General features: G+C 37.1%; 1 long non-coding RNA gene across 1 annotated transcript; it reads right to left on the bottom strand.

Moving 5' to 3' along the window:
- Positions 1-7,210: 7,210 nt before the first annotated feature.
- On the bottom strand, positions 7,211-9,983 carry LOC110790937 (uncharacterized). The gene is made up of 4 exons (XR_002533976.2): positions 9,662-9,983; positions 9,197-9,286; positions 8,279-8,395; positions 7,211-7,476 (listed from the first exon to the last, which is right to left on the bottom strand). It is a non-coding gene; the product is annotated as an uncharacterized lncRNA (long non-coding RNA).
- Between the last annotated feature and the right edge of the window lie 756 nt (positions 9,984-10,739).

The following is a 10,739-nucleotide window of genomic DNA, read 5'->3' as shown; positions in this document are numbered from 1 at the left end:
CCCTATGACATATGTATAGCATTAGCGTCGAGAATTTGCAATGAAATCGTCATTTCGAGCATTTTTAGAGTGTTTTTCTCAAGCCTCCGAATGTAGCTACGGGATTGGCTTGGTGCTATAATGCTTTGCATACGTCTTTATGCATTCATGGTGACATGGATCATGAATAGTTTGAACCAGACTCGTCTAGTGCGAGATACGTTCGAGTAGTGATCTGCTACTTCTCTTGTAAATGTCGTATTGTGCGACATTGCCATAGTCAAGGTAGTCACATGTTGAAGTGTGCCTTGACCAAAAGCTAGGTGCCTTTCTTTACCCATAATCATATTTAGAAATATCTTTGACTTACTTGCAAAACGCATACTTAGATTAAACCAACGACACTTTATTATGTTCGAAGAAGTCTTTGAAAATCATTTGAAAATTATTTAAAATCCGAGTCCTACTGTGAACAACCCGAGGTGTCCTAGGTAAGTTGACTTATAGAAAGTTTCGTACAGGATTATATGAGTGAATCAAAATACTGTTACGATTTTTGGAATGCTGTCTAAGGATTTGCTGGAAGCCAGGGTGCAGGCGTCAAGATATTACTTGTGCCCGTTTGGCATATGCTTTAGGCTTTTAGGGCCATCTTTTCCAGAATTTCGGGAATATAAACTGTTGTCAAATTGACTTAGATTTACTTGGTGTATTTCCGTACAAAAGGTCAAGGTATACTTAGTTCTTTCCCTATCTCTTTCATTTCAATTTTTTTAGCCCCTAGTTGCTATTATGTCTTCCCATTAATGATGCTTTTAGATTTCGATTTTAGATGCCCGTGTCATATGTCTGAGTAGGGTGAGCCTTGGTTAAGTGCCAAGTCCTATTGACAATGTCTGATTTTTTTTCCGAAGGGGATTAGCAAGCATTTGAATTACCATGAACGGGTGCCCTGAGTTTGAAGGAACGATGGGGCGACGCCGTAGAACAATCCTCTTTATTGCAAGCTTACTGCCTTTACTACTTGTTGGCGATTATGACTGTGTCTAGTGGTGAAAGAAGGTCTTTAAGCGAACGACTATGTCTAGTGGTGAAAGAAAGTCTTTAAGTGAGTTAGTTCGCTTTAGGGAGGGTCAAGTCGAGTACTTTAGAGGTTATGCACGCTTGCGCTAGCCCCCATTCAATTGAGGAAAAGCGATCTTTCGAGTCTTGGCTAAGTGCCTAGGAGTGTGAGTGCTCCTTCTGGCAAGGGTACGTGCCCTTATTATTTTTCGATGTGTGCTCATTAATTTTGGCATATTGATGACTTGGATTCTTCCTTTGACTTAAATTTTTCTTTCGACTTGGGTTGCAAGTAATTAAATTTCAATAAGGGACTTCTATTTTTCATTCTTGTTTTTCTATAGGCTTTAACATTTTTGCAAATTGGTTGGACAGAATCATGGATTGCCTACGTATCCGCCTTAAATAGATTTAATTTGGAATCAGGTCTTGCGTAGTTCTTAGCCTAGAAAATGGTTTCTTAGAATGCCGAATTCGATAAGTATGTTCTGAGATGGAAACATATTATTTGAAACGGTAGAATAAGTGAAGTTTATTATTATTTTAATCTGTTGCTTTTCCGTAAGCCAAAAATTTGTTTTATGTTTTTTTTTGATTGAGTACATGTATTTCTTTGGTGGTACGTATATCTGAATACGTGTTGTACCCCTCCAAGTGTTCGTTATTGTTCCGTGTATGTGCGGATAAAATGACGAGCACTTCTGGAAAAAATTTAGCAGGCAGAGAGAATCAACGCCCAGGCTGGGGCGTTAAAGATTTCGGCGCCCAGCTGTGGGCGCTGAAAATGACTTTTGGGCGGATCTTTTCTGGTGCGCTAAATGCTTCTTTTCCTTTTTAGACTAACTTTAGAGGCGCTTTGCAAAGTTTCCTTTTATTATTCTTTTTTTTTTTTTTACGTTGAGCGTAGAATGTACTTTTCATTCGTCTCTTTTTATATTCGTGACTCAAGACGGCTTGGGTCAAATGAGATAGGATGATTTGTATGGGTATTAGTCAAGCATGAGGATCACATTTACTAGGACTCACAATTTGCAGCCTCGAACTAGTGTCATGAGTTCACATCAACTTAGGCCAATGAGTAGAATGGGGACGACTCAAGGGTATATCAACAGGATGTATCCACACAAGTTATATGGTCATTATGCTAATGGTGGTGTAAGAACAGGTTTTGGGCTTTGGAAATAATGGGTATGACGCACGTGTCAATGGCCGTGCGTGGTTTGCGGTTGATAACAAGTTCAAGAACAAGGGTCGAGGTAATGGTTTCTTGGGTTATGGCAATGAGAACATGGATGGGTCAAATGAGCTGAACAGGGGCCCCAGAGCGAAGGCGTCTAAGAACATAAGGATTGGAAAGGGTAGACATCGTAGAATTTTATGATTTGGATTGGTTGACTCAATTCTTTTCCTTCGTTTATTTGGGTAAATTTCGCACTCTGGGGGGGTACGGGCTACGTATTTCATGGCTCGCTCTTTTCGCTTTCTTCTCTTTCTATTTTTTTCTTTTTGCTTGGGATTTCTCCCCAACATAAATCCTTCAAAAAAATTTATTTGGGCTAAGAGGTAGATGGTTGTGGTCTTTGAGTCACGAGGCGAGACTGAGTGAGCCTCGTTTGGTAGGCCTATAGTGGACCTTTAACTTTAGTAGGCCTAGGGTGGACCTTTAGCTTTAGTAGGCCTAGGGTGGACCTTTAAATTGTCTTACTTTGCAAGCGTATTTAGTCGTTTCTTAAAATGTGCAAATAGCGTAGATTCAAAATGTTTTTTTTTACCTTATTGAAATTTAACGAAAGAATTACATCGAAAATAATTTTTTTTTTGTTTCTTTTCAGACTCCAGTTTCTGGGATTTAATTGGAAGTTGTGATTTAGACTCAAACTTTCATTAATCTTTCTGATTATAACCCGTGTATGAATACAAGGAGGTGGCCTAGACTCAAAATAATGACGGGGCGTGAGCCTATAATACTTGACCAAGCGACTCTCAGACTTAGGCTAATTGGACCATAACTTTCGTTGGTTGACACTTTAGATTTTAACCCTTGGGTGTTCATTTGTCATGCGCCATTTTGCTTAATGTTGGCAAGGTAGTTAGTTGGGGAGATCGAATTTCTATTTTTGCAAGACTAGAATCATTAGTGCGGCTTCTCTCTTAGCGTGTATTGCTTTACCCCAATGGTAGCCTTATGGCATGCCGATTTGGGTATTTTTATGGTTTGTCATGTGGCATTCATGGAAAATCTTTTAGTCCGTACTTAGGAGTATTTAAAGGAGCGAGTGGCTCGAGAGGACTATGATAGTCGTGACCCAATGTGATCTTGAGCCTTGAGGCCATTAATTTTTTTGCTAATGGTATTGACACCTTAGGTTCACTTTGGGGGTTGTGCGACTATGGGGGAATGATTTCCAGAATGTGATTGTTTCCATTTTGCAAATACTATAATATATTATTTTTATTGGTGAGAGAGAGTATTGAGACCGTAGGTTCTTAGCAAGGGATGACAATTACATATGGGTGCTTATTGATTTAAATGTTAGGAAGGGAGACTCAATATGATTTAACCTTTTTACTTGCAGAACGACACCAAGCATTAGGACCGATTCTATGGATAAGACAACTAAGACTTAGGATTTAGATTGTACTTTGGCATAGCCTAGTCTAGACTCGGATTTATATTTTTTTTTATTTGAACATTATTTTTTTTTGGAAGACTTTATTCGAACATCATTTTTTGAATTCTTTGCCCATGTGACATTCAAGGTCGTTTAATTAGCATGCTCGGTTTTGGTGCCCAGCATTGTCGTCGTAGGAGGCCTAACAACGACACAAAGAGTTATTTATTTTTATTTTTTAGTCGCTCTTAGAATCGAGTGCCTTTCTTACGCCCTTGTAGCAATTTTTACGAAAAGTTTTTTTTTTTTTTACGTGTTTTTTTTTTTGAGCGGGCACCGAGGCTGCTGTGCCTGACCAAAAGGCCAGGCAGCAACTTCAGCGCCCAGCAGTGGGCGTGAGAAATTTCGGCGCCCAGCCAGGGGCGTTGAAAATGCGTCCCTGGCTGGTTCTCCTTTTCTGTTTGCGTATACTTTTGTTTTTGCGACTTTAATTTTGCGTGCTTGCCTTATAACGTCCTTTACGCGTTGTGCAGCGTTTGTGGGATTCGTTACAGGCCATCCCGAGCGTCGCTTATTTTTGTGGCGATCATTCGGGTTTGCGGAACACGTGTTTCGGTATAACTCTTTGGCAAATTAGTCTATGAATGTTTGGGCAATTTTTAAGGTCGTTGATTTTCTAGGACAGTTTGTCACACACAATCACATATTTCTCTACACATAACTACATTACAAACATGGATTTGAAAATTAAATATGTCACGTAGTTTATGATAGGCTTCTATGGGTAGTTTATTTGCGCCTGGCTTGGTACCGCTTCTATCGTAGATCCAACACATGCCCCGGTCGAGGTAGTGTCTTCAACAGACGAATTTCGCTCAAGAGGCCAATCCGCAAGTGCAAGCCAAGGGGGCATGCAGGCGAGAGGGACCTAATGAGCGAGCGATTGAGTTCGGGATAGGTGTACTACCTGCACAAGTACCGAGTGGGCAACATGCGCGGCGTATGCACCCCCTTATTGGCGGAAAAAGGTATCCTTAGTCCCAACTCCCGAGGGAGCCGAGATTCGTTATGCGGTTCTGCCCGTTCACATTAATGTGCTGATTTTCAAGTCGTCTCAACTTGATGGGGAAATAAACGCGGGGTAGGATCGTTTCACCCTTTGGCTATTTTGATTACCTACAAGCACGAGTATTTCCTTCACTATCCCCAGTGGAGTCGCCACTGTGAGGGGGTCAAAAAAGCACGAGGCTAATGCGTGACCTCGTCCCTCGTGGGTGTGACGATTCTTTTTATTCAATCAAGTGTAATTGGATTTCCTGTGAGTTTACACCCAATTGACTAGTAATATAGGAGTCGCCATTTTAACGACAATGAGAAAAACTGACAAAACCCGGTTATCGTGACATAAAGGGAGTGCAATTATGTTTGACCACGACGGCCGTAGGTTCCCTTGTGATCCCTGGTGTGGGGATCTCTCAACATACACCCGCAAGGTAGAGATTGAAGGTTCGGGGGACTGTAACTACCGAGAGGAGTACTTCGCTCGTCGATAACTCCAGAGGCAGGATATCCTTACTAGCTCAGCATAAATAATTGAAGGGACATGCGTTAACTATTAAACTCATCTGAGTTGATTTTAGCAATATGCAACATATAATACTAGATCGATCGCGATTATCTGATTTAGATTGCATTAAGAGACCTAGCATGATAATCCAATTTCCCAAAAATATTATATTTGTTAGGCGTGATAGAACAATCAGATTTAGTTAGTTTAACAGTTCATAAAAAGGGCGAGGAAAGCAGTTAAATCATCGAAAAGGGACACATTACGACGCACCCTTGAGAGGTGCGTCACGGTTCTCAGAAAACTAACCACTTTGACTTTGCTATTTCTCCTTTTTATTTAACGAATCTCAATTACGGGACAGGATACGTTCTGTTCGATTTATGGATCGATTGCGACAGAACGCGTGAACAATTTCGCAGCGTGAGGCTTAGGCTAAGGGTTGGAGTCAATACTCAGAATATGAATTGTGTGTTGTTGTGTTCTTTTCACGTCGAATTTGGGGCTGTATTTATAGGGGAGAGTTCGTGGAAAGATAGAATTGCAGAGTTCTAATCCACAAAGAATTAGGAAAAAACACGTACCCAGGTATTTTCAGCGCCCAGGCCTGGGCGTCAAAGATTTCGGCGCCCAGCTCTGGGCGTTGAAAATAGGATCCAGGCAATTTCAGCGCCCAGGGCTGGGCGTTGAAATTGCTGTTTGGGCCGTTTCTTTGTCAGATTCGGATTCCTAGAATCCGGAGTGTTTGAGACTTAATCGAGTCTTTTAGTGCGTATCAATTTCATGACGGAATGCGTCTGGGCCCGTTACGAACTCTAGGCTCGTTAGGATTTTAATTAATACGTAACTCTTATTTCCGAATCATATTAGGAATAGGATTTTTGCAGTTTTCTATCTCATTTAGGATTTATGTTGGAGTGCAACACCTAATTCTGACAGGTTTCTATCTTTTATGACTTGCCACTTTTAGAAGCTACCCTTTACGGCAGTTACTATTTTAGCAGGTTTCCATAAATAGCAGGTTTCTATAAATAGCAGGTTTTGGGTGAAACGAGAAGGGTGATTGAGATTCGTTATTTTATAGGAGATGCGTTGTCAAGTGGAGATTTATGCTTTCATCATCGAACCTTTCCCTTTCGGGAATGGGGACAAAAGTAGGTGTCTACAGTTACTATTTTGGATGAACATTTACTATTTCGGAAATGAACATTTATCTACTCATTCGAATATGAATGTTTATCTAATTATTTGGCAATCCTCATTTATTCAACTAATTTAGAAATGAACATTTATCTACTAATAGTGAAATGAGTATTTACTAATTTTAAGATGAACATAGTTATTTCATTATTATATTATTACTTTGAACATATATTTTACATATATTGAGAAATTAAAACGTACATGTCAAATAACAATTTTACCAAAAAAATTGAACATTTTAGGCATTGCCTATGTAAAATTGTACTTGAATTACAAGATATTGGTAGAAATCATCTACTTATTTTTCTATATCTTCAATCTTGAATCTTGCTTTTGATGTAGTCTCGAGTTCTTACACTACAAGAATAATCGCTTACAGGACAAGGCATAATTGCCTCTAAAAACGGGAATGTGGCCTTTAATGAGTTTTTGAAGCAAAAAAAATAGATTCCTCTAATAAGTCCGTCACTAATTAGTGGTTGCCTAATTTTTTTTGGGGCAACTCTATAATTTTGACTCAAAATATAATTAGAGGAAATACCAAAATTTTCTTCTACAACCCACATATTTTTTGGGGCCACCATATAATTTTCATAGAAATGTAATTAGAGGCAATATGTTATTTCCAAATACTGATACTTAGATGCAATTTGAGAATGTCGTATAAGGTATTTAGAGGCACCAAAAATCATCTATCTTTTACAAAATATTTCATAAATGTGATCACCTATAACTTATTGTTATAAAGAAAGCAAAAGAAATCAAAATTTTATTGAAATCAAAAAGATTTATTAGCTCCAAAATAAAAATATCTGAATTAATAAATAAATAAAGTCATTACATAATCAGTGGTTTGATACCTTGGAAAATGTCACTGGCGAACTACATATATTAGCATCAAAATAAGTACATGACTAACTATTAAAACCAAATACGGCAGGGAAAAAAAGTTCTCCTTTAGAACTATAAATCCAATTATAAAATGTTATTTTCTTCATCCGCTTCCAATTTGGTGATCGGCTTCATGCCTTAACATAAAGGAGTTTTCTGCATCTGACAACACACACAAAAAAGTCAGCTGCTGAGATAGTTAAAAGTTTATGTAATATTAACTAGATAGAAAGACTCAATTCAGAACCATTAAGGTCCCTAGAACTCCAAACAATGCAAACATTGACCCAAACCAAACTATTAATAGCATATGTGTTAGAATCATTTCGAAAAAAGAGAAAGACCAACTCAGCTAAAAAGGGAGAATAAAAATTCAACAATTGAGGTTGCATTATTGATTGCCAACTAAATTAAAGTAGCTTCATTAAGTAAATTTATTACAAGGCAGTTCTTTGTGCAGCCATATATACAAGAAAGCATAATTAAGCGTTTGAGAGTAAAGTCACTACTTAATAAGTTGTTGATCTACTTAAGAGTATTCAGAGAAGAAATTCGCAAATACAAAAGAATCATATCCATAATATATTGCTGAGCTATTATCTATATTCAAACCCAGCATTACAACCTGTTAATAAATAGTGCTTGAAAAGAAGGTAATTCGCAGAAGGAAATGTCATAATTAAAGAGACAACAATTGAAACATTCATCAACGATGTCGGATTCTTATATATGTAGTAAGTGCTTAAATTTTTTACAAACTAATAAATGACTGAGTATGCATCCTCAAACACAAGGCATCTGCCCTGCCTAGAAAAAATGAGCAAATCAAATAATTGGGAATCAAATATCTCCAATCAAAGCTCGTACCAATTCAAGTTAATAAGCAACTACACATCAAAACAAGGATGTTTTAACTTAAAGGGGAAAAAAATTGAGACAAAGTTAAAGCATTAAGTTAATCAACCTTATATAACTGAGATCCACAAGAAGCTAGCACGACCCTGGATAATCTAGGGTGGCACCTTCTCTACAGCCGACTTGACTTTTCCTTCCATGGCCAACTTCGACGGTCCATCCTAGACTACATTGTACCAAAGAAGACAAGTCGGTTCACACCAGCAGTAACGTGTCAGAAATCACAAAGAGTTTACTCAAAAACAATACTATATAAGCCCTTTAACTCCAATTTCGTCATACAATTTCACCGAAAGCAACCTCGCATTTTTCTTGACTATTAGTTAAGGCCAATTTCAAAGCATATAAAATCTTCAAATTAAGCATATAAAATCTTCAAATGAAGCATATAAAATCTTCAAATTAGGCATATAAAAATCTAGGCACCTGTAATGAAGCAGAGCAAAAAAAAGGATTGCAGCCGTGCAGTATCATTGGCCTAGAGATAACGCAAACCAGTTCGCACTAAAATGGAAGGTTGTAAATTACATAACAGTTTCTTATTCAACAGATAATTTAAGGAGGAGGAATCATAGAAAATAAATACCATAATGAAAATTCGGATTAATTTTAAACAAGACATTCTGCAACAACATGTCTGTAACCACAGCAAAAACTCTATAACAGCCTGATGCAACACAGTTTCCTGGCCTCAAGGTCTATATCATTCACATCCCTACCATTCTCTAATCACCTCAAAAAGAGTATTAAACATGAGTAATTTCATTAAAAGGTGCCCCCATTTGCAATAGACAAGTAATAAAACCAGCTCGTCTCTAAAATCATCATTAATGATTTAGCAAAAGTAATCTACATTTCTTTTTAAAGTAGATACTTCAGAAAATTGTTTCCTTAATGACTCAACAAAGCAACATGGGTATACAACATCAACTTGGACAAAAATACTATATGAATGTGGAGTTTGTACCTTGCTAAGAGTTACAATTCTGATCCCCAATCCAGCTTGTACATGAACCTAAACTCCTGCAGCATGTTGAGGCTCAGAATCCTTTTAACCCTGAACAGGGAGGATATCAAAGCTCTATTTATAAAAATTAAATTGTCTAACACATGGCTTTCACTATCTAGCCAATTATTACACAATATGTATTATAAAAAAAAAACTAGGGGTCTTAGGATCATACAGTATCCCAATGAGATAGCATATATTCACAGCAGCTACTAGATTATTATTTCATGACTATGAAGCATAAGCAGGCAGCAGTGTATAACCACATCGGTACATGTTAACATAATCATAACCAAGTGTATAGTCAGACCTCATATGATGTATTTAGGCTTTAATTCTTGAAAAAATCTAATTGAATTAGGTTTTGTAAATTAGGGTTTTTTTTCAATTCAACAAATCAATGAACAGGGTTAAAGGGATTACCTAATTGAGTGGTGGGTTGTCGAAGACGGAAATTCGAGACCACCATCGTCGGCGGTACTGGGAGCGAGAACGTGAGAGAGAGAGAGCGAAGGAACACCAACAACAATAGCGCAACAACAACAACAACAACAAAAAGAACCCCATCAGCAGCGACCAGCCAGAAGGGGAGGCGATGAAGCAGCCGTTATGGCGCGGCAACACGGAGGAGAGAGAAAATTGAATTGGAGGGGAAGAGAAGGGAGGTGAATCGGGGAGACAGGTAGAGGAGTGAGAGGAAGCCATTAAGGTGGTCTCCCCAATAACATTTCTAGAAAATGGTTTTTTGATTTTTGAATGTAAATTATATAAAGCCAAATAAATTTAATTTAGAGAAAGTTTATTTAAATAAAATATAATTTCCCCTAAAAGAAGGAACAAATACATTTTTACTAATTTGAATTTTTTTAAAACTTAAAATTCTTAGTTATCATTGGATTTAAATAAATTGTTTTTGAATAACAAAATCCAGAATCAATAAACAGATTAATTTCCACAAAATCATCTAAGGTAAACCTCGAGATTTAAATTTCGAAAACTATCTTCAGAGTTAATAATAAAATTTTCAAATCCACTCACTAATTTTAAAAACTTCAAAAGCATAATTTCAAATTCATTTAGAATGAAAATTTAAAAACATTAAGGATCCGTTCTGTTCGACTTATTTTGTCCAAACTTATATTATCTGAACTAACTAAACTTATTTGAACTAAACTAAACATAACTGAACTTAACAAAAGTTTTCTTATCTGAAAAAACTAATTTTGTTTGAAATAAACTTATTGGTGAGTGAAAATGTTTGGGAAAAACTTATTTTTCTGAACTTATATTATCTGAACTTATTTGAACTTATCTGGACTTATCTAAACTTATTTTTTCTGAAATAAGTCAAAACAAGTCGAATTGAACATAGCCTAAGACAATATTTAAACGTAACCATCAAGTTAAAAGCTACTCAAAATTTTGGATATTACACTATACCACCCATATAACAAGTTTCGTCCTTGAAACTTCGAAACGTAAAACCTTAAGTCATTTGAAT

Source organism: Spinacia oleracea, chromosome 2, assembly GCF_020520425.1.
Source record: "Spinacia oleracea cultivar Varoflay chromosome 2, BTI_SOV_V1, whole genome shotgun sequence".
In the NCBI taxonomy this organism is placed as follows: Eukaryota; Viridiplantae; Streptophyta; class Magnoliopsida; order Caryophyllales; family Amaranthaceae; genus Spinacia; species Spinacia oleracea.
This window is presented reverse-complemented; position numbering and strand designations above follow the sequence as displayed.